The sequence below is a fragment of the Hylobates moloch genome, unplaced genomic scaffold, assembly GCF_009828535.3.
Source record: "Hylobates moloch isolate HMO894 unplaced genomic scaffold, HMol_V3 SCAFFOLD_18, whole genome shotgun sequence".
In the NCBI taxonomy this organism is placed as follows: domain Eukaryota; kingdom Metazoa; phylum Chordata; class Mammalia; order Primates; family Hylobatidae; genus Hylobates; species Hylobates moloch.
In genome coordinates, this window is record NW_026652293.1 from 6485368 (window position 1) to 6510296 (window position 24929).

At 40.9% G+C, this 24929-nt stretch overlaps 1 long non-coding RNA gene across 1 annotated transcript in view; it reads left to right on the plus strand.

Moving 5' to 3' along the window:
- The first annotated feature begins 19499 nt into the window (after positions 1–19499).
- LOC131381836 (uncharacterized) overlaps positions 19500–24929 on the plus strand; it is a 42944-nt gene continuing 37514 nt past the window's right edge. The window contains exon 1 of the long non-coding RNA XR_009210805.1: positions 19500–19676. This is a non-coding gene — a long non-coding RNA (uncharacterized LOC131381836). The remainder of the gene's footprint in view (positions 19677–24929) is intronic.

The following is a 24929-nucleotide window of genomic DNA, read 5'->3' on the forward strand; positions in this document are numbered from 1 at the left end:
ACAAAAACAAGCAATGGGTAAAGGACTTCCTATTCAAAAACTTCTATCTGAGCATTTACTGTGATAGGATTCTGAGAAGACAAGGAAAGAAGACTTCTCTCAGCAAAACTGAACATGTACATGTGTGAATTTCTTTCCTTGTGATTTCGATCACCTGACTTTGGAAGTTGCCATTTATCTCATACAAAACCAATATTCTACATCTTGTCACTTTTCTCAGCCTTTCCAAACTAATTTGGAGTTCGGGAGTCTACTTTTGTTTTCCCAGTCAAGTGCTCTCTGATCTTTTTTCTATACTTTAAAGAAGTTTCACTAAAAAATTTCCACAGTTCCTTCACTTTTAATAAGCCCCTTACACAATTACAGTGTATATTTTTCTTATGTGTTTCCTATTGATAAACCATCATTCTTTGTAAATATTTTATGGTATAGTAAAATCATATTTTATTCATTAAGTTCCTTCTACCAAGCCTTTGAAGTTTACCTTATATATGGGTTCTCAATTTTAGCCAAGAATCTGATTTAACCATATTTTTAATGCTCATTATTTGAACTACTTTATAAAAATTTAGGCCCATAAGCCACTCTTCGTAAAACAACAGCTACATGTATTCTGTGACCTTAATCTTGATTATTTGATTCTTAATCTTTATCCCAATGAAAAAATAAATTTTCTGTATATTGTGTCGTATAAATACACTTTATCATTTAAAATTACTTCCATATCAATTATCAAAATAACCCTATGATACATGTTTTTTTCACTTATCTTAGGTCATAAATGTTCTTTAATGTATTTCCAGAATCTTCATATGTATCACTTTAATAATCACATAATATTCTACTGAACAAAATTCACTTAATCATTTACCCAGCTTAACTATGATTCCAGACTCCTATTAGAAAAAATTGAATCACAACTAGTCAAATTTTAGCTTTATATCCCTTCCATAAAGTCCTATTTTTCAAGACTTTGTTCTTTTCCAATTTGATCGGGAGACCAAAGTCCCGATTCCCTTCTTATGTGTGCCATAATATTTCCTCCCAGACACGAGTTCATTTGAGGACTCTTCTAACATTTATCCTAACTTAAAATTTTTTTCTGACTTTACATTATTTTAGTGCCAATAATGTGAGGGGAAGCCATTGCTTTCTATCTAGGTGTTATCTTTCCCTCTGCAGCTTCCCCTAAATCCACAGCATGTTCTATGCATCTAAATCTCTTTCTTTGCAATATTGCCTTCTTTATATGCTGTTTCTGGTTCTTTTCCTAGTTCTTATGTTCTATTTATAATATAAATGGCACCTCAGGAAATACTAATCTAGAGATCCCAGGTTTAATTTTTATCCCAATAACCTGAATTTAGCCTTTAGTTCTTTTCTTACATTTTCTTTCTCCAGTGCTTTGCTCATGAATTACCACAATCATTGATTCCCTACCACTGTCATCCTATGCACATGTTTTCTACATGCAGAGCAAATTGCTATCCGGTTCTCACTGTCAGCACAGGCGAAATGAACTGTTAATTACATCTCCCATCACCACTGCCTCCCTTCACTTTGATGGGGCTACTTTTCCTGAGTGGTGTCTGAGGTCGATACTCTTGGAATTTCTTCTACTACTTGCCTGAGAATGGAGGCTCACATTCTCATGCCAATTCCATCACTAAGGGAAGGACTTTGGTCAATTCACATTCTTTCTCTGGACTTTGTTTCCTCATTTATAAAAGGAGGGGTTGAACTCTAAAATCCTTAAGGGCTGTTTCAGCTCTTGTGTCTTATGATTTTTTAAAGTGTCTTCCTTAGCGCTTTCGAGACTGATGTATTGAAAATGGGCCTACAGCCTCATCTATAGAAACTCTGCCTTTGTCCTGCTTTTTCAGTTCAGCAATCCCTGCTCTAAGGAAACAAATTGCTCTCCAAAATCCATGCCACATGTTTGAGTATACACAGTGAAAGAAGAATCCAGAACTAGATAACGAATATCACAGAAACAATTCTTGAGTGTTACTGGCTAATGTTCATGCTGACTGAAGGACTTTTGTGCTTTGTAAAACTTTTAATCATAAGCAATGTTCTTTCTAATATGTTTTTTAAATGAGTGGTCATCAGACAGTACAGCTGGATATTTGGACAAAAGACCCTTTTCTCCTTTTTGGAAAATCCCTCTAATCAAACCAAGAAAGACCGGTGCTTTCTGCAGGATGGTAAAGGGGTATTAGATTTGACCCTGGGACTTCCATGACATCTGACAAACATCAGTCTTCTTAGTCAATCTAGTGGAATAACTAGACAATAAACAAACTAGTGTTTGTTCTTGTTTCTTCATGCTTCCAAATTCTCTTTCAGGTGATATTTTTAGGATATTCTTATAAATTAAGCATGACAAAATAAATATAAATCAGGTATTAACCTCATTGAATATTTTCTTAGGCCATTTGGCCAATAGCATAATCTTTCATAAGCATTTGGAATTACAGGGTTTAGATTGGAATAGAATTTTAGATACAATATGATTCAGTGATTTCTAAACATGGCTGGTCATCACAATCACCCGGGAACATGTTAAAGATAGATTCTGTGTCTGAACCTAGGCTAAAGAACCTAGAATCTCCCAGATAAAGGAATTAGAACCTGTGTTTTTGATGATTTTCCAGGTGGTCATTTTGATATAGTCAGCTTGGCACACATATTTGAAAATGTTTGGGGCTTTTGAACATTTCTTTCCTGTGCTTTATGCAATACACTCTCTTTTATTTTATTTTATTTTTTTGAAACCAATACACTCTGTTTTAACATTATCTGCAAAGAGCTTTATTAGTACCCTCTTGACTTGAAATTTGTTAAGGCATTCTCTCCTTACTTTTTTTTTTTTTTTTAAGACAGAGTCTTGCTCTGTCACCCAGGGTGGAGTGCAGTGGCAGAGACGGGGTTTCACCATGTTAGCCAGGATGGTCTCGATCTCTTGACCTCGTGGTCCACCCGCCTCGGCCTTCCAAAGTGCTAGGATTACAGACGTGAGCCACCGCACCCGGCCTCTCTCCTTACTTGTTTTGGCATGGAGACAAAATTTGCCCACCTGCTGTTTTCAACCATTGGCCTTACTGAATCCTGTCATTTGCTAATTCCCATATCTGACACCAGCTATCATGTCCTTCTATAGGCCAAGCATTTTACTTCTTTCATTAATTATATTATGGATTCAAGTTCTTGTACCAGTTTCTTCACTTGCTGTTGAATACAATGTATTTCGATTACTCTCTTTCTGAAATGTGGAGGGCAAAGCTGACCTCAACATTGTACAGTGTAATCAGCAAAGAAAAGCATGAGATTATCGTCTCTTTTTTCCTAAGCACTAAACTTGTACTAATGTGGTACAACATGACAGAAGTGATTTAGACAGTTCTATCACATTATTGACTCATTGAGTTAATTACATCATGAAGTTGTTTTCACATGTGCTGTTCATAAGCCATCTTGGTATCCATATTGAATTTACACATTTGAACATTTGAAGATTTTTATAAAATTAATAATGCAACAGTACTTACATTAACAAATAGTTATATTTGTAGTATTTCTATATGGCAGATTTGACCTAAAGCTTTCCTAGGTCAATATTATTTTAGATGCTTATCCTTTTAACCAGCTCTGGCTATTCATCCCTACCTCACCTCAATCACACATTTAACACACACGTCATCAAAAATTCTTCCAGGTCAGTGAGAGAGCCAAAGTCAGGCTTCTTTTTGGAATAAACCATCAATTGCTAGGAATGATTATTTTGTGAGATTAAAAGTAAAATGAAAGCACACACTTACAGATCGCTCACAGGCTCCAGTAGTGTTTTTGTAGTTGAGCTATATTTCTAAACATATGGACTTTAAAAGGGTTTAATTTCCTTCACCTAGAGTTGGTGAATTTTACACCTATTTTAATCTGCTATTCTCTGGTTTGCCTGTGTTACATAATTGAATTCACTTCCTCCCTTCCCCCATGGGTTTTGTCTTACATTCTCACAAGAGTTCCCATAGGAAATAGGAACCAAGGTACATTGCACTTGCCTTTCAATTCTTCTTTTAGGTTAAAGTATGTTTGTTACAACTGCAAATTTGAAAGTTGGTTTTAAGTCTCTGATTATTTTTTGGTTAAAATATAAGCTAATATTAGGAATAATCATAATTTGAAATAAGGCTAAATATATTGTCTTTAAACCAAAATTAAAAAGACTTCTACTTTGTGGCACTTAAAGATATGATTAATAGAAAGTTCGTTTTCAAACTCCTACAGAAATGTGAAGATATTATTCCTAATCCCAACTTTTTCTATCCTATCCTATAAACCTCTTTCAACTTTTATCTCTTTTTTGGGTCCATTCTGCTATTTTTGTAGTTTTCACCATCGTCACCTCTAACCTAGGCTTCTACAATAGCTTCCCAAGTTGTCTCTCTTTTTTTCAATTTCCAAACTCAGATATGGGAGCATAGATAAGCAAATTCGGCAATTGACATCACAAATAATTATACTATTTTTACAGTAAAGTATACCACACAATTATAACATAATAGTCTTGCAACAAAATTATCATCTAAGTGTTACTCTTATAAAAGAGAAATCATGAAATAGGTAGCCCTTTTAAAAAAAAAAACCAGGTGGTAACATAATAGAATTGTCTTAATATTTTAAAAGTATTCAAAACCCATAAATAAGCCCTAAAGAGGTAAATTTTAGCTCCATTAGTTTATAGTTTGTGGTTCCTACTTCCGGCATTCAAGCTGGTTCCTTTGGGATGTGTAGCCCCAGAAATTTATATTGAGGAATTGAGAAGTCAGGGGCAGATCAACTGAGGAATACTTACTCATCTCTGAGGGCAATGGTTGTCATCCCTGACTGATTGTCAGAATCACCTGGGAAGCTTTTTTTTTAAATGTACAGATTTTCATGCCCCACCTGGGAACTACTGAATCAGGTTCACTGTTCACTGAATCAGAAAAGGCTGAGAATTTATGAATTTAAAAGTTCCCCAGGTGATTCTGATAACCAACCAAGGTTGTGAACCACAGTTTTAGGAAATTCTGATAAATGGGTAAAAAATTTGAATGTCATCAAGAGGAAGTATGCAACCCTAAATATAAATTGTTACAGTTGCTGTCAGTTGAAGACATGTAAATGCAATTTGTGGGAATGGATATAGAGACTGAATATGCAAACTTATCCCTATTGGATTTATTTATTTTCGACAGTATAAACGCCAATGCCAGGGTTAAAAATTATAAGTGTAATTACACTGACTTTGGAGAGTGAGGTTCAAATTTAACATGATTTCAAGCAGATACTTCCAACAAAATATTCCCTTGGTAACACCCTAGACTTTGTCATGTCCTAATATGGCACCACTTCCAAAATCACTAATTCAGACATCCTGCTGTCTACATACAATCTCCTCTGCATTCAGCTTTCCTATTTCAGTGTCAAACTACTTGACCTTCGTTTGACTTCATGAGAACTTTCTGTGGCCTTTCGCCTTATTCTAATCTACTTGCCTACTCTTTCTTCAGTTCCTTCCTTAATCAGTCTAGAGTCTATACCACAAGTTCAATAGCACTCCTGCCAATAACAAACTCCTTTGCCTGTTTCCTTATCACAACTGTTTAGAAAATCCCAAACCTCAATCATTGTTACTTTCTGCTTTCCTTACCTAAGCACCGAGATAGAGCCACATGGCAGGTTGCACTGGTGGATAAATTCAGGATAACCAATTTCAAATAGACTCTCAACCTTGTGTGGCAACCTTACCATTGTTTCCCTCTTTTTAATTAACTTTATCAATGATTACTTTGTATCTTCTTTATACTCCTCACCCTTCCAACCATAACTGACTCTTTTCTGCCTATCTTCTCACCTCCTTCTTCACTGAGAAGCCGTCGGAGATCTAGTCTCCCAATTTCCTGCTAGCAACTCTAGGAACCTCCATCTCCATTCATCTTTTCTTTTTTCCATTTCATCTCTTCTCTTATTGAAGGTCAATTCTTACACATGAGGTCTTGGATTTGACTCTTTCCTGATTTTTCAGAAACATTTAACTATCAAACAATTCCACTCTTGCGTGTATTTTCAACTGTGTTCTAACATTGGATCATTCCCCCGACACTTAAAAGAGCTAAAAAATATCTCAAAAGACTTTCTTCTCCCAACTTCTTCTCCTCAGACTCTGTTCTAGCTAACCCTTTCTCCTCACTTTCAGAGCTAAATTTCTTTCTTTTTTTTTTTTTTTTTTTTTTTTTTTACTTTTTGAGACGGAGTCTTGCTCTGTCACCCAGGCTGGAGTGCAGTGGCTTGATCTCAGCTCACTGAAACCTCCGCCTCCTGGATTCAAGCGATTCCCCTGCCTCAGCCTCCCAAGTAGCTGAGATTACAGGCACGCACCACCACACCTGGCTAATTTTTTTGTATTTTAGTAGAGATGGGGTTTCACTGTGTTAGCCAAGATGGTCTCAATCTCCTGACCTGGTGATCTGCCCACCTTGGCCTCCCAAAGTGCTGGGATTACAGGTGTAAGCAACTGTGCCCAGCCTGAGCCAAATTCCTTAATGTCTTGAAAGAGTTACAGGTGGCCTGTCCTTTTCAACACCTTTTACTAATGTTCAACCTACTTTGATTTAGCCTGTGTCTCTCTCATTATGACTAACGATCACCTTCATATTGCCAAAGCTAATGAACATTTTTCAGTTCTTGGTGGAATTTGACATTAACCGCTGTTTTCTTCTTGAAACAATTTGTTCTGCTGTCTTCCCCAGATATCATTATCTGCTGGTTATCTGCTTAGCTCTCTGGTCATTCTTACTCTCTCTATACCTATATATCTTTTTTTCCAGTTTATCCTCCTCTCTCTGGTGATTAAATGTTGGAGTTTCTTGAGGCTGAATCCTGGGCTCTTTTCACATTCTATTACATCTCCACAGGCAAATGTATCTATTACGTATATGACTTGAAAAATTCTAAATTGAGCTCACACCTGTCTTCTAAACCTAAGACCCTGTATACCTTATTTTGCCTCTCCACGTGGATACTTCAATATCAGTATGTCAAACACCGAACTCAGTCCTCCCTGACAGAGCAGGAGCACCATCATCTTGGACAAACACTGCCACTTTAAGTTCCAGCTCTTTTTCTAGCCTCATGCATTTCAAGGAAATCACTTCTCTTCTAACAACAAGTGCCCAGAAAGAGCAGACAGTAAAATACAGATAAGACAGCTGAGGCACAGAGGGAGATGGTGGGGAAGTCTCTTGGGTAACTGCCAAACTTCACCCTCATACAATGGGCCCCAGTAAAACAGTGGGCCTTAATAAGCACATTCCTTTCCCTTTAAGTGCACTAAGGGAAGCTAAAAGCAGACTTGGGAGCAGGGTGGGTATGCCTGCAGCTGCAGGAAGATGTATGGGAACAGACACAAAGCTCTCCCTCCCAGATAAGTGCAACAAAGAAACACAGAAGCAGTACAAGCCTCTGATAAACTCTTCCACCCTGAATCCTTAAAAACTCTTAAGTCTGTAAGCAAGTAGGCGCTAACTTAACTCAGCCAGAAGCCCCTCTCATGTTTGTTTTCTCTAAAATTAACCTGTCTTTAACTGTCAAGCCACCTTTCATGTTTCTTTCCTCTTTCTTTAATTCTTACACTCCCTCCAAAGTTATTGGTTCCTGCCAATGTTTCTAATCTCATTGAATAGTAACGTCATGCATCCAGTCACCTAATTTACAAATCTCAGGTTCATCCATGATATCTCATGCTTTTCATTCTCCAATATCTAGTCCATCTTTGAGATCCATCTTTTTTTTATTCAAAATACCTCTTTATCCACTCATATTTCCCATATCTTTTGCCAGCATATTCCAAGCTACCATCTCTAGCTTAAAATAATGCACTTTTAATTGATGTCCCTTCAATTTTTGTGCCTCCCGTTCATATTCATTTTTGACATCACACAGAGAGTGATATCTTCAAAATGCAAATCGCATTTTGTTCTATTTGATAGGATACATTCCTCCTTGTTACTGAAATCACAAAAAAAGTCACCACCCCTCCCCGTGCACACACAATTTTATCTATCCCTGAAGCTTTCAAAATTGTTAAAGGCTTTCCATTGTTTTTAAGCTACGGACCAATATCCTTAATATCCTCAAAGTTCTTGGTTCCAAGAAGCTGCACTGTCTGGCTCTTGGTGATCTTCATAGCTCTCCTTATACTATCCTCCTGAGTTTCTCTCTTCCCTAGTCATGCCCTAGGGCTATAATATTCTTTGGAATGAAGAGGTGAACAAGGTCCCTACAGATACATTAAGACAGACAGAGAATTGATATAACCCTAAGTAGAACAGAAAAGATGTGTTAATCATGCCAGGTGAAAAGAAACTGTTTCTGGTGTATTTTATTAACAGGTCAAGAGAAAAATACTTTGAATCAACAGCTGCATTGCAGGTAGAAGGGTACGTGCTTATTGGCCCTATCAATTGGATTCAGGCTTTCATTAAGTTAATGTTAAGCCAATATCATTTTCTGCATTGGCCAAGCAGGTGAGATGAATGAAGATGTTGTAGAAATCATAAGTGATGGTTACATTAATCTGTGCAATTTATCCAGGAAAGTAGTATTGCTTTTGGTTTACTATTTTGGTAAGTAGAGGAAGTTCTAAGGGTTTCCATTGTCCTTCCCTACCAGGAAAATAAACTGAGTGGGAAAACAATATTTGTCGTCTGCAAGTTATTGAGCATATGTATTCCAACTATGCATTCCTGAATTGGAAAATAGCCATAAAATGTGTTCAGGGACCACATGTGCCCACTCATCATTTACCTGTATCAGTCAAAGGGACAACTTACTCAATTAGCCAATGCCAAGTATATCTGTGGATCAACCACTCTGAGTACTGCCCTTTTGCCTGGGTGTTAATTACAATTACCTCCTCCATCTGGTCTGCTGAGTAAGTGCTACCACTTGGCCTTTACCCCTTCAGGGTCAAATTATCTTTTCCTTTCCTTCCTCCCCCCTCCCTCCCTCCCTCCCTCCCTCCCTCCCTTCCCTTCCTTCCCTTTTCTCCCATTCAAAATAAAAAGCCAGTCATAGTGGCACTGTCTTGTGCTTTCACTCAGGCTGGAGTGCAGAGGCATGATCATGGCTCACTGTAGCCTAGACCTCCTGGGCTCAGGTGATTCTCCTGCCTTAGACTCCTGAGTAGCTGGGACCACAGGTGAGTGCCACTATGACTGGCTTTTTATTTTTTTTGTATTTTTTGTAGAGACAGGTTTTGGCATGTTGCCCAGGCCAGTCTGGAACTCCTGGGCTCAAGCAATCAGCTCACCTCGGCCTCCCAAAATGCTGAGATTACAGGTGTGAACCACCTCATGCAGTCAAAGAGGCCTTTCGATGACAGAATTTCCCACTGTAATTTCTGGCCTGCAAAGGAAATCTAGTACAGGGGACTTAAAGAATGCTGGAATTCCTCTCAATGTATTCCTCAAACTCTTGGGAAGGTTATAGCCTTTGGATTCCATGGGGCAAAATTAGGTGGCAGGTGCATAGCTTGAACATATTTCATTTCAGAATTCCAATATCCCTTAGTGTTTGAATAATAAGAAAAAAAGCCTCATATATTTATCTATGTAGTTACCATTTCTGGTGCTCTTCATTCCTTTGGATAGATCAGTAATTCCATCTGGTATTTTCCTTTTTCCTAAAAAAACTTTAACTACTATTATCTTGTGAGGTAAATCTGCTGGTGATTAATTCAGTTTTTGAATATGTGATATGGTTTGGTTGTATCCCCACCCAAAATCTCATCTTGCATTGTAATCCCCATAATCCCCATGTGTTAAGGGTGGGACCAGGTGGAAGTAATAGGATCATGGGGGCAGTTTCTCCCATGCTGTTCTCATGATAGTGAGTCTCACGAGATCTGATGGTTTTACAAGCAGCTGACATTTCCCCTGCTTGCACTCACTCTGTCCTGCTACCCTGTGAAGAAGGTTGTAGGTACATAAATATGCTTTGGTCAATGAATAGGCCGAGGTGGATATCCAAGCCTGCATGACTCAGTGAGTTTGGTGCTCAGGTGCACACCTCCACTTGTTATATAACCTGTTTGTGTAAGTTCCTACTTGGCTCTGAGCCACTATTGTCTGTAAAAGGTATAATTGCCCTGCTAATGCTGTACAGGGGCTCTTGGGGCTTGGCTCAGTGCAACATGGCTCGACATGACAGGCACACTTGCACCCAGACAAAGAGAGAGAGAGTCAGAGTTGTCTGTCTTGAGATGGACAGGAGGGAGCCAGGACACAGCTTGGCCCACTAGTGCCCAGAGACAGAAAGAGTTAAGCTGCTGACCCTAAAGGCAGGAGAGAGCCAGAAGCACAGCTGTATGTGGGAGCCGCCAGCTCAAGCAGCCAAGGCAGGTTGGACAGTGTAAAGAGCTAGTGTGAGAAACCTGTTAATGAGAGCTATTGCTGAATAAAACCATATTCACCTGCCTACAGTCCCCCGAGTGTGACATTTGGCGTAGTCGTGGACCTGACATTTGGCGACTTCAGCAGGATGAGGTGAGTGGGTGTTTAGCCCCTGAGGACTCCTGGGTCAGCTATGAGGCACTAGCGTGGGCTGTGGTACCCGGTGGAGGAGGTGCTGCTTGGATGAGCCCCAGTAGAAATGAAGGAGGCAGTGGATAGGTCTTCCCTGAGTGTGGAGAAAGCACTAAAGCAGCTGGAAGCATACAGCACCAAGAAGGAGTGCACCTTTGATGGCAGAGTCGGATGGGCGTTTCTGACTGCACTGAGGGAAGTACATGCCCAGTCCCACAGATAAGGGACCTCCCAGCACAAGCCCATGCCTGGGGCCCCAAGTGCACAGCTTGGAGCAAGACCTGGGGGTGGGGGACCTTCAGGTGCAAACAGGGCACTTGGAGGCTCAGATAAACAGCCTGAAGCAGGAGTTGGAAACAGCTGTCAGCTTGACCTGGAGCCTGTCCTGGCCGGAGACTCCTGTTCCATCTGATGCTGAGAGGGAGAAGGCTCCTCCACCACTGCGGGCTTACCCTGTAATCTGTCAGAAGGTAGAATATAAGCAGCCGATGGGACCCCAGTGGAGAACCCAGGGACAACTCCCTGCCCACCCCAGCAAAGTGGTGGAACACACCTTTTTTTTTTGAGGCAGTTTTGCTCTTGTCACCCAGGCTGGAGTGCAGTGGCACAATCTCGGCTCACTGCACCCTCCACCTCCCAGGTTCAAGCAATTCTCCTGCATCAGCCTCCCCAGTAGCTGGGATTACAGGCACCTGCCACCACACCCGGCTAATTTTTGTATTTTAACTAGAGACAGGGTTACACCACGTTGGCCAGGCTGGTCTCGAACTCCTTACTTCAGGTGATCTGCCCGCCTTGGCCACCCAAAGTTTTGGGATTACAGGCGTGAGCCACCGCGCCCCATCTGAACACACCTCTTATTGTGCTTATACCCCTGCTGAGTTGTGGGAGTTAGGTAAACAGTGCCAGCAGTGTCCGAAAGAGCTGATAGCATTTCTTGCGCCTCCTCCAGGAAGGAGAATCTGGCTTCTATCACAGCTCACCCCTCCCTTCATCAGCGACTACAGCTGTGCCAAGGGTTGTCACAAGGGCAAGGTGACCACACGTTAACTGAGTGGCTAATGGCAGCCATACGGACTGTTTAGAATAATGCCGGAGAGATACCAAAAACTGTGAGTAAATGGCAATCATGTACTGATTTGGTGCAGATACTCTGGGAGATGCGGCAGGCTGTGTTTGATCTGAATACCCAGGGGCCAAATAATGAACGCTTTACCTCCCACATGAGGGTTCTTGTGCTGGGCTCAGCGCGCCCCAGTGCTTTTGGCTCTCTAGCTGCTGTTCTCACTCCATATGTGGGGCGCTGCATACATGAAATGACTACTGCTATGGCAGCCTTGGGGAGGGAGAAGGCCGTCGGTGGAACCGGAAAGTCCGCGCCATAAAGAAGGGGAAGGTGCCCCGCCCCCACAGGTAGCCATCCCAGGAGACAAAAAGGGGCCCCAGTGGGTGGCTTGCATGCAGATGTGGATTGATTTAATTGCAGCTGGGGTTGCCTGGGAGAAAACTGACAGGCGACCCAATGGAATGCTGTTGGCTCTGTGGAGGCAATTGTCCCCAGAGCAACAATTTAAGAGAACGCCCAAGAGCGGACAAAACAATGTTGTTCAACCTACTCCCGCCTAGATGCTGCAACTCAAGGACTATTCGCAGACAGGTGGAGATACAGGGCCTTTCCTGTTTGATTAGGGAACTGGCCCAGGTGCCCTGCCCGAGCGGGGGCCTGACGACACGAGTCTATATGTGGAGCTGGTAATCCAATGGTCCCCCACAAATGTACGGTGGGTCCTAGCACTGGTAGATACTGGTGCACACTGCAGTCTTGTTTATGGGAACCCGGATAAGTTTCCGGGCAAAGCTGCTTTCACTCATGGTTATGGGGGCCAGTCGGTGAAGGTGAAACCTGCGTTCCTGCATCTTGGCATTGGCCACTTGGCCCCCCGCCTGTACACTGTGTATGTCTCTCCCATACCTGAATATATTCTGGGGGTGAACATTTTGCATGGTCTGGACTTATACACCATGGCTGGAGAATTCAGACTCCCAGCTCATGTAGTAAAGATGGTACTGCGGGGACATACACATCATCAGCCCCAAGTTCTGCCACAACCCCAATGGGTTACCTCCACTCGTCAATACCTTTTGCCAGGGAGGCATACCGATATAACTGAGACTATTTAGAAGTTAGAAGAGGTGCAAATAGTGTGTGGCACCCATAGACCCTACAGTTCCTTGGTATGGCCGGTCAGAAAGCCTGATGGGACTTGGCGGATGACAGTGGATTATTGGAAACTGAATAAAGTAACACCCCCACTGCATGCAACTGTACCCTCCATCACAGATTTGATGAACTGCTTGACAACAGAACTGGGACAGTACCACTGTGTGGTGGACTTGACCAATGCATTCCTCTCAATAAACATTGCTCCAGACAGCCAGGAATAGTTTGTCTTCATAGGAGGGCAATGATGGACTTTCACCATGTTGCTGCAGGGCTATATGCATAGCCCCACCATAGATCACGGTCTTATTAATGATGTTATGCTAACCTCTGATTCCCTTGCAGATTTAGAAGTGGCAACACCACTCTTGCTTGGGATTGGATGATGTGGCTGAGAGTGTCTTTCTGGCACATAGGTTATTTAGCAGGCACAAGCCCAATGGGTAGTCGACTAGAGGTGCCCATTTAAGCTAGATGTGCATGTCACCACAGATGAGTTTCAGTTAGGGCTTATAGCAGCACATGGAGTGACTGAGCATGCCAATAGGCTTTTGGTCCCAACTATGGAAGGGAGCTGAGCTCCAGTATTTCTTGGTAGAGAAGCAGTTAGTAATAGCAGGATGGGTGTGTTCATGGCTAACCACCCCCTCAACTGGGAAAACAGTAACTGCATATGCTGCCCTTTAGGCTCATAAAGTGCAAATAGCGTGTGGCACCCATAGCCCCTACAGTTCCCCATCCACAGCAGGATGGGTTACAGTCATTGTGTGGATCACTTACCTAGTAGCGGGAGGGGTGTGTTCATGGGGAACAACCCCCCAGACAGGGAATGCACAGACATCCACTTTAGCGAAGTGGAGTGCCTACTTGGAGCAGCAAAGTATGCCAAGTCCCTTAGCAGCAAAGTTGCAAAAAGTCTTGGGACCTGTAGTCCTAATGCAAAATAAGACTGTGGGGCCTAAGGCATCCCTAGACCCTATGCTTTCACCATTAGGAAGAGCATCCCCCCATTCCTAATAGGGCATGGTATACAGATGGGTCTAGCCAAGGTGCTACTGCTGCCTGGACTGTTGTTGCAGTCCAGCCTAATACTGACACCATATGGTTTAAAACCAGTGTAGGCAAAGTAGCTAATGAGCTAGACTCACGGCAATGTAAATGGTAATCACCAAGAAGGTAACGCTTATGGTAATCTGTGCCAATAGCTGGGCAGTTTATCAAAGCTTATGTATGTGTCAAACCTGTGTATATACATTGGGCCTGCGTGCCCAATGCTTATGGGTCAGGCTTATGTGTCAAGCCTATGTGTATGTATTGGGTTTGCATGCCCAAGGTTTATATATCAGGCCTGTATGCCAAACCTGTGTATCAAACCTGTGTGTCCAAGGCCTATGTCTCCCTCGACCTAGGGGATGGAATGTAAGGTACACGGATGTGCTTTGGTCAAAGAATAGACCAAGGTGGATATCCAGGCCTGCAGGAATCAGCAAGTTTGGTGCACAGGCGCAAACCTCCACTTGTTATATAACCTGTTTGTGTAAGTTCATACTTTGCTCTGAGCCACTATTGCCTGTAGAAGGTATAATTGCCCTGCTAATGCTATACAGGGGCTCGTGGGCTCGGCTTGGCTCAACATAGCAGGTGCACTTGTGCCCAGAGAAAGAGTCAGAGCTATCCGTCTTGCAGACGAACAGGAGGGAGCCAGGACATAGCTCGACTGGCTTGTGCCTAGAGACAGAAAGAGGTAAGCTGCTGACCCGAAAGGCAGGGGAGAGCCGGCTGTGCAGCCATATGTGGGAGCCACTAGCTCAAGCAGCTAAGACAGGGAAGACAGCGTAAAGAGCTAGTGTGAGAAAGTTGTTAATGAGAGCTGCTGCTGAATAAAACCATATTCACCTGCCTAAGGCCCCCTGAGTGTTCTTTCTGCCCATCCACCCACTTCCCTCGTACTTCAGCATGGGCTAGGCCCAGACCCCGGGATCTGACAAAGGTGCCTGCTTCTCCTTTGCCTTTTGCCATGATTGTAAGTTTCCTGAGGTCTCCTCAGCTATGTGGAACAGTGAATCAATTAAGCCTCTTTTCTTTATAAATTACCCAGTCTCAGATATTTCTTCATAGCAGTGTGAGAACAGATGAATACATATTGTCTCTGACAATAAATGTGCTCTCACTCATATCATTCTTTGTCTGTACATAAGTATTTATTTCTGATTACTTTTATAATTTTTTAAATTGATTTTGAATAACTTGATTAAAATGTGACTTGTTGAATTTTTTTTTTCATATTTCTTGTGCCTGTAATTTGTTGAGCTTCTTTGGTCTGTGTGTTATGGTTTACAACAAATTAGTAAAATATTTGGCCATTATTTCTTTAAATAGTTATTTTTTTCTGTCTTCCCTTCTCTCTCCTTATCTTTGAGGACTCCAATTCCATATATATATTAGACTACTTGAAATTATCCCACAGTTCACTGATGCTCTGTCCTTTTTTCTCTTCTTTCTACGTTTCACTTTGGATACTTTCTATTACTATGTCTTCATGTTTGCTCATCTTTTTTCCTGAAATGTCTAATCCACTGTTAATCCTATCTAGTATATTTTTCATTTTGGATGTTGTAGTTTTCACTTCCAAAGGTTCAACTTAGGTCTTTTTTTTTTTTTTTGTACTTTCCATGCCTTTACTTATCTTTTAGAACATACAACCTAAGGTCATAACTGTGTAATGTCCTTATCTGCTCACTCCAACATCTGTGCTAGTCTGAGTAGGTTTCAAGTGATGGATTTATCCCCTCATTGTGGACTGTACTTTCTTGCTTCTGCACATGACTGCTAATTTTTTTATTGGATAGTAGACTTTGTGAATTTTACCTTATTGGGTGCTGAATATTTTTGTACTTCTGTAAACATTCTTGCACTTCATGCTTTTGTGCAGTTTACCTAAAAAATGTGATCTTTTGGGGTCTTGATTTTAATATTTTTTTAGGTGAGGCCAGAGCAGTGCTCAATCTGGAGATAATTGTTCCAATTCCAGAGCCAAAATCTTCTGGCATGCTACATAAACCCCCATGAATTGTTAATTTTCAGTCAAGCTGGTGAAAACAGGCACAGTTTCTGCCTGCGTTAGGGGCTGTTCTTGCATTGCCATAAAGAAATATCTGAGAGTGGATCACTTATAAAGAAAAGAGGTTTAGGCTGGGTGCAGTGGCTCAGCCTATAATCCCAGCCCTTTGGGAGGGAGAGGTGGGTGAATTGTTCGAGTGTGGGAGTTCAAAACTAGCCTGGGCAACATGGTGAAACCCTGTATCTATAAAAAATACAAAAGAAATTAGCTGGGCATGATGGCATGCACCTGTAGTCCCAGCTACTCAGGAGGCTGAGATGGGAGAATCACCTGAGCCTGGGAAATTGAGGCTGCAATGAGCCGTGATCACACCACTGCATTGCAGCCTGAGTGACAGGAGTGAGACCCTGTCTGAAAAGAAAGGAAAAAAAAAGGGGTTTAAGTGGCTCATGCAGGGTTTACAGAAACATAGTGATGGGCATTTGCTTGGCTTCTGGTGAAGCCTCAGGGAGCTTTCAATTATGGTGAAAGGCAAAGGGAGAAGTTGATGTCTCACATGGCCAGAGCAGGAGCGAGAGAGTGGGGGACAGGGGACTGCCACAAACTCTTACAAAACCAGATCTCACAAGAACTCATTCACCACCAAGGCAATGGGATAAGCGATTCATGAGGGATACACCTCCATGACCCAAATACCTCCCACCAGGCCCCATCTCCAACACTAGAGACTACATTTCAACATGAGATTTGGAAGGGACACATATTCAAACCATACCACTGCCCTTTTGTGAATGGCAAGCACTGTCACAGGTAATCCTTTTCTCTAACCGTGAATATTTTTCTCACATGAATGCATTGAATGGTATTCAGCTAAATACTCAAGAGCACCTTTTGCAGATCTCCAAAGTTCTCTTTTTCTGCAGTTCTCCTCTATGTCTCTGTCCTGTGAACTTTACCTTCCTAGCTTCCTTGATCTCCCCATACTCTCAGTATTATCTCAGCTTAGGTAGTTCGCTGACCTCCACTTTGATTCCCCTTCCCTGTGCAGCAGTCTGAAGATTCTTTCAAGACAGTAAAGTAGGGCAATCATAAGTCTTACATCATTTGTTTCCCATCTCACAGGGATCCCGGTCCTTCATTATCTGATGTCCAATGTCTTTCAAATAATTGTTTCCTATATGTTACCTATTTTTTTGTTATGTAGGTGGGAGGGTAAAGCCCAGTTCCTCTTTTCCACATTTGCTGGAAGCAGAAATTTCCTTTATGGTTAGATACCTTCCTCTACAATATACTTACAAAGCTCTGACATCTCCATTCTATTCAGCATAGGTCACTTTTGCGTTTAGGTTTTAGTCAACCAGTGGAGCAGACTTTTAGAGCCACTCCCAGTTGTCTAAGCTAATGCATCAAACTCAGAATCTGTTAATGCTCTCATGCTAAAAATGCACTAATGCTAGCACTCACCTGGTAAAAATATGACATATTTCTTTCACTCTGATCTAACATGTTTAAGATCCACTCCCATTTATATTCCCTGGATTTCTACGGACATAAATAAGAGAAATCTGGAAATTCTTTCCATGTATATGTATATAATACTTCCTCCCAGGTCACACATACAATCAAGCCTGGGGAGCTGAGAGAACTTAAAAATAATTATAGATCTAGAAGCAGTGAGAACTGCTGGAGGTGGGTCTTGATGAGGATCAGCATTCCCCTCCAAGGTAACTTCTTTGGGAAGTTCATTAAACCTCTTCAAAATAAACATTTCTCATTGTAAGTCTGTTACCCACAGGATATAACTTTAGTTCTTTTTCTTTGTTTTGTTTTTCTTTTAAGAAATGTTTACTCATTGGCTACATGAGATAATTTTGGGGGGCCTTCAAAAAATTTCTTGTTCTTTATTCAAGCTTGAATTGAGAATTTAAAGTCTTGATCATATAATTTTATTTCTCCAAGTTCTCTGATTCAGAATTGGTCAGTAAACCATATAGTCCTTATATTATCTTCATTTCCATTAAAATAAGCTTTATAGGCAGATGCAAAGATGAGAAAAACATTTATTTTACTCACAGTTGTAGGAGGTGCAGTGTTGCGCTTGTTCATACAACTTCTAAATATGGGATTAATCAGCTTTGCCCACTGTATGCTAAGTAGGTAGGGTTTGTAGCAAAGTTATTTAGGTATCTTCCTGTGGATCATTACTACCATGTTTCAACAGTAAAGCCATTCAATAGGATTTGCTCTGTTGCTCATGCTGGAGTGTGATGGTGTGATCATAGCTCACTGCAAACATACCCAACCATAAGAGATAGTTAAGTAAAGTAGGGTATATCTACGGAATATTATTACATACCTTTACAAAAATAATAAAATATTTATGAAATATTGAGAAGTAAAAAAAAAAAAGCAGCATGAAACAAAGTCATTTATAAAACCAAATTTTCTAGTGGCTACTTCAGCATTTTAGAAGAATGACAGAACAGCAAAATTCTTCTTGGGGAAAAACTGCTCTGTTGTTTAGGGAAGCTTGATGAAGGAAGTTCTTTTGCTCTGGGAGGCAAGGCCACAGGCCAGTCTAGATAGGGAGAGGTTTCAAAAAATCAGGAGCCAAATTGTTCAGCATGACAGAATAACAAGAGTTTTTAGTTTTTGCATTGATGGCCTAAAAGATAGAATGCTGGAGCACATGATCAGGAAAAAGAGGCAGCAAAAAGGTCAACAAGATTTTAGTAGGCCACAGACCAGTGAAAGGTTGTTTCTGTAATGACAATAAACATCTCCTAATTGCATGCGAATAACTGCTCTGGATTTTTTTTTTTTTTTTTTTTTTTTTTTTTTTTTTTTTGAGTCGGAGTCTCACTTGGTCGCCCAGGTTGGAGTGCAATGGCACAATCTCTGGCTCAATACAACCTCCACCTCCCGGGTTCAAGCAATTCTCCTGCCTCAGCCTCCCGAGTAGCTGGGATTACAGGCACCTGCCACCACACCCGGCTATTTTTGTGTTTTTAGTAGAGACAGGCTTTCACCATATTGGCCAGGCTGGTCTCAAACTCCTGACCTCGTGATCCGCCCGCCTCACTGCTCTGGATTTTTACCTTTATATTCTACATATTATATGATGTTTTTAATTAGAAGAAAAGAGCATGATAGATATTCCAAGTTAGGTAATGCTTGGATAAAAAATAATGATTATCTTACCTATCAGTTGCTGAACTGAGGCACAACTGGTTAACTAGTTGGTTGGATGTATACACTGGGTCAGTGCAGGTTAGCAAATTTGTGCAACATTGACACCTACTATTTGTTTTTAACTTGTTTTTCTGTTTTCTTTTGGCAATAATCTCCTGCTATTGCTAAACCTTTATAAAATGCTTTTTAAAAAACATGTCCAGCAGCAATGTGTTTTTGGTGTTTGGGAAAATACAGGAATGGGAGCTAGATGATAAAAGGAAATGATAGCAGGTGCAGAGGAGGAGTCAGATTGAGTCAAGTTCAGCTAGAATACACTGTTTAATAGAACTTTCTGCAACAATGAAGTGTTCTAGATCTGCACTACCTAATACAATAGCCACTAGCCATATGTGCCTACTGAATATTTAAAATGTGGCTAGTGTGACTGGGAGCTGAAGTTTCCATTTTATTTAGACTTAACTAGCTCAAATTTAAATAGCCACATGTAACTTATGGCTTGGTATTGGAATGCATAGAACATCTATAGAAAATCAAAAGCAGTGGGTAAAAAATGAGGAATCAGAAGAAGGTAAGCATGTTCTCTTTCATTCAGAAAACTCAAAACTAGTAGAAAGGGCACTGGGCTTCTGGAAATCACATAAAATAGAAGCTTAAAATATTTTCTTTAATTACTTAAGAAAGGGTGACTCTGAAAGACAAGCAATATATATTGTATGAACTTTTTTTTTTTTTTTGAGATAGGGTCTCGTTCTGTTGCCCAGGCTGCAGTGTGGTGGCATGATCATAGTGTAGCAAGACGAGCCACGGACAAAACCTCTCAGACACGGCCAAATAAAGCCAAATCCTTCCTTAACCCACTGTCTGAGAGCTCGGTTCTTGAGACGTGAGTCTGATGAAGCTCCTGGTCAAATAAAGTCTTCAGAGAGCTGGGTTCTTGAGATGCTAGTCTGCTGAAGCTCCCGGCCGGTGAGACGTGAGTCTGCCGAAGCTCCCGGCCAAATAAAGCCAAATCCTTCCTTAACCCAGTGTCTGAGAGGTTTTGTCCATGGCTCGTCCTGCTACAATAGCTCACTGCAAATTCAAACTTCTGTGCTCAAGCAATCCTCCTGCCTCATCCTCCTGAGTAGCTGAGACTACAAGCATGTGCCAAGTACACCTAGCTAATTTTTAAATTTTCTTTGGAGAGAGGGCCTTGCTATGTTGCCTAGGCTGGTCTCAAACTCCTGGCCTTAAGCCATCCTCCTTAAGCCACCTTGGTCACTCAGAGTGCTAGGATTACAGATGTGCGTCACCACACCTGTCCTGAACTTAAAGTTTTAAGGCACATCTCTGTTCTTAGAGAAAAGATTGAAAGACTATATATCAAAATGTTAACTTCAAGTGGTGTGATTATGAATAATTTCTGTTTCTTTATATTTGCTACATTTCTCAAATTTTCTCCCAGAGCATGTCTAAGTGTTTATATTTGTATTTGCTTAAAATCTTATTGTTTGTCTAGATATTTTGAGTGTAATGACCTCCTTACCCCTGCCCTACCAATTTCCCCTATTTCCTTCCTCATTCGATTGATCACTGTGACTGCACCTCATAACTTCTGGGAAGGTATAAGGTTGGTAAGAAAGCAGAAGTTATCTGCAAGATTTCCGGTCTTTTATTTGTGAGTATAAATGTTTTCAAACTTTTTAAGAGAAATTGGGAGTTTGGAAGAAACATAAGGGGATCAGTGAAACTCCCTCCAGAGAACGAAATGATTCCCAGGGGTTGAGAGACAGGCTTGTGCATTTCAGAGTAGAGGGGACCTGAGATTGACTTTGGTGGTGGTGGGTCTTGCATGACCTTGGAAGGAAATGGCTGCATGCTACAGCTAGAGAGTAGAACTGACAGGTGCTGGGTGCCTCTGCCTTATGAGAATGTCTCATGTCTCACGTGTGGTGTAGAAGCCACAGAAACCTGCCAACTCTGAAAGTGTCAGACAGCAGAAAATAACATTTCAGTGATAACTTTTGTGGACCCAAGGGCCCAAGCCACAACACTTTGTATAAGTCCCTTGGACTTTGACACACAGCCTTCGGTTGGGTGTGTAGGGCAGAAGAAGGAATGAAATGGAATCTTTCACTATCTGAACAGGAAAAATTTAAACACTTAACTTGCATTTTTTAAAAGGAGAAACTGGAATCCTTATGTATTGCTGAGAGTAATTAAACATGGTGCACCTGCTGTGGAAAGTTTGGCAGTTCCTCAAAAAGTTAAAGTTAGACACAGAACTAACATATAATTCAGCAATTCCACTTCTAGGTATATACTCAAAAGGATTGAAAGAGGAACTCTAACAGATACTTGGACACCAGTGTCCATAGCAACATTTTTCACAATAGCCAAAAAGTAGAAACAACTCAAATTTCCATTAACAGATAGTGGATTAAAATATGATATATAAGTACCATGGAATATTATTCAGCCTTAAAAAGAACGATATTCTAATAAACGCAACAACATGGATGGACGTTGAAAACATGCTGAGTGAAATAAGCCAGAAACGAAAAGACAAATACTGTATGATTCCACTTATATGAGGTAGCTGGAATAGGAAACTTCATAGAGACAGAACCTAGAGTAGAGGTTACCAGGGGATGGAGGCAGTGGGAACAGGGACTTATTGTTTAATGGGTAGTATTTCTGTTTGGGATAATGGAAAAGTTCTGGAAATGGATAGCAGTGGTGGTTTCACAACATGGTGAATGTTCTTAATGCCATAGAATTGTACACTTAAAGATGGTTAAAATGTTAAATTTTATGTGATATATATTCTACCACAATTTAAAAATGTTAAATGTTGGCTTTTTTTCCCCCTATTCTGAAGTTTGTTAAAGAGATTCAAAACAGCCTTTAGTCTAGAGCAAGCTTGTCCAACCCACGGCCTGTGGACCACACGTGGCCCAGGATGGCTTTGAATGTAACTCAACATAAGTCATAACTTTTTTTGGCCTTTTTTTTTTTTATAGATCATCAGCTATCGTTAGTGTTAGTGTATTTTATGTGTGGCTCAAGAAAATTCTTCTTCCAATGTGGCCCAGGGAAGCTAAAAGATTGGACACCCCTGGTGTAGAGTGAACATAGCCTCAGTACTAAGACAATACCCCTTTAGTTTTCTACCTGATACCCCCACGCCCATGGAAAGGCCTTATAAGGCCTTTCCACTCTAGCTAATGAGAACACCAATTATTCCCAGCCTAGTTGAGCTTCAAGAGTTTTCTGCCTATGTCTTCCTGGTGACTATGTCTCTGGCCTCGGGTACCTTCCTCTACATATGTAGATATACTCATCCAAAGACTTGAGAGTACCCCTCTGTAGGTCTCTGTGTAGCACCTCCTCTGATCTTCTGCCCTTGTCCACCAAACCCCAGCCTCTGACCACTCAACTCCAGACTGCTGGCTCTCTGGGCTGTAACCTGGTAACTGTCTCCAGGTAACGAGTTGTTCCTGTGATGCATGCAGCTCACCTTGTTTATTTTCCTTCTCCTAAGGTCACAGTCCTGTGCTCCCTCTTACACAATGAGTTGAGGTGGCCCTTAGACAGATTTCTGGAACTCTTTCTGTCTTTGGCTCTATTATGTACTTTCCCCAGGAAAGTCCTGCCACCTCAGACTCCCTGGACCTTGATCTCTATCTCTTAAAGTCTAGGAACCCACTGTACTCTGCTTGGGCCTCCCCTGTTTCGGTTGTAGTCCAAAACGCATCTCTATGCAGAAAGCAGCACAATTGTTGGGGCAATTAATGTATAAAAACAATCACTTTATATTTTATCCAGTTTACTTGTTTATGATAGCAGGGAAATTCTGATTCTAATTATGCTGTCTGGATGTGGAAGTGTGAATTACTTTATTTTTCACTTTTAGAATTTCTGTTGTGTTCTTTCTTAAATATGCCTGATCCTTTGCAATATGTCTGTCTATTATAATTTCTCCTTCTTTCTTCTCTTTGAATATTGTAGATATCCTTAATTTAAAGCATTTTTGTATTTTTCTATTCTCTGTATTTCTTTAGATGTGGTGTCTCTAATTCATTGCATCCCAGAGCTGTCTCTTCCCTAATACTTTGTCTCCTCTTGAGGATTGTACATTTTTTCTAGGAACTCGTCTTCAGTGGGAGTTTTTTCCACAGGCATCAAGTGCACTGGTTTGTGGTGGTTTCCTGTGACAAGGGGCACATTTGATTCTACCAAGGGCCCAGTAGTTTCAATTTACATAAGAATTTCTCAGTTGGGGTTTTCCACGTAGACAGGATAATGTAAATTCATACAATAGCATTAGCAAGGTTCAGAGATGTGCTTCCTATGTCTTTTTTTTCTCCCATAGCACAGAGTAGTTGACTTGCTTCTTTGCTGCTTCATTGGCTTAGTGGTAAGGGTATTCTAATTTTCATTTTATGGACTGGCTGTCAGATTTATTAAAGAGCCCGTTTCTAGGTGCCAGTGTTGCATGGGACTTTAGACTCAAATCCAGAACCCTGGTATGTGCTAAAATCATGGCCCCCCCTAGGGATTTACCCCATTCTGTCTCCTCCATAAGTCACTGGGTTTAGCTCTTACTCACTACATTGATTTTGAATATTCTATTTATTTCCTCTCCCTGAGAATTTCTCTCCCTCTCTCTCTCTCTCTCTCCCTCCCCGCACCTTCTCTCTCTCTCTCTCTGTGTGTGTGTGTGTGTGTGTGTGTGTGTGTGTATGTTTGAGACAGGGTCTCACCCTGTCTCTCAGGCAGGATGGAGTGCAGTGGCCTGATCTCAGCTCACCGCAGCCTTAACCTCTCAGGCTCAAACAATCCTCCTACCTCAGCCTCCCAAGTAGCTGAGACTATAGGCATGTGCCACCATGCCCTGCTAATTTTTTGTATTTTTTTGTAAAGTTGGGGTTTCACCATGTTGCTCAGGTTGGTCTTGAACTCTGCCCGCCTCAGCCTCCCAAAGTGCTGGGATTACAGGCGTGAGCCACCAAAACTGGCCCAGGATTTCTCTTTCTTAATTTCAATCTCAGTTATGTATTTTTAAATTAATTTTTAAATTTATAATTGACACATAATTCTACATATTTCCGTGATACATTTAAAAATTAATTTGGATTCATTGTATCCATTTTTCTAATTATTTTGTGTGGGATGAGATGGCTTCAAAAGTCAGTCTTGTCATGATGTTGCCTTGAAGTGTACATATATGTAGTGTTAAGTACAATATACTACCTCTCAAGTCACACATTTTCATGAACTATATATAGTCTTTAACTTCTTTTTTTATTATTAATGGTTACATTCTTTTTTCTTTTTTACAAATAATTTTAACTTTTATTTTAGATTCAAGGGATGTGCAGTTTTATTGCATGGGTATATTATGGAATGCTTAGATTTGAATGATCCCGTTACCCAGATAGTGAGCATAATACTCAACAGTTAGTTTTTCAACCCTTGCCTCCTTCCCCCTTCTATTAGTCCCTAGTGTCTATGTCCATGAGTACTCAATGTTTAGCTCCCACTTATATGTGAGAACATGCAGTATTTGGTTTTCTGTTCCTGCATTAATTTGCTTAGTATAATGGCTTCCAGCTGCATCTGTGTTGTTGCAAAGAACATGGTTTCATTCTTTTTAATGGCTGTGTAGTATTCCATGGTGTATATGCACCACATTTTCTTTATCCAATCCACCGTTGATGGACACTTAGGTTGATTCCATGTCTTCGCTATTGTGAATAGCATGGTGATAAATATACAAGTTCACATGTCTTTTGGTAGAATGATTTATTTTCTTTTGGATATGCATACCTAAGTAATG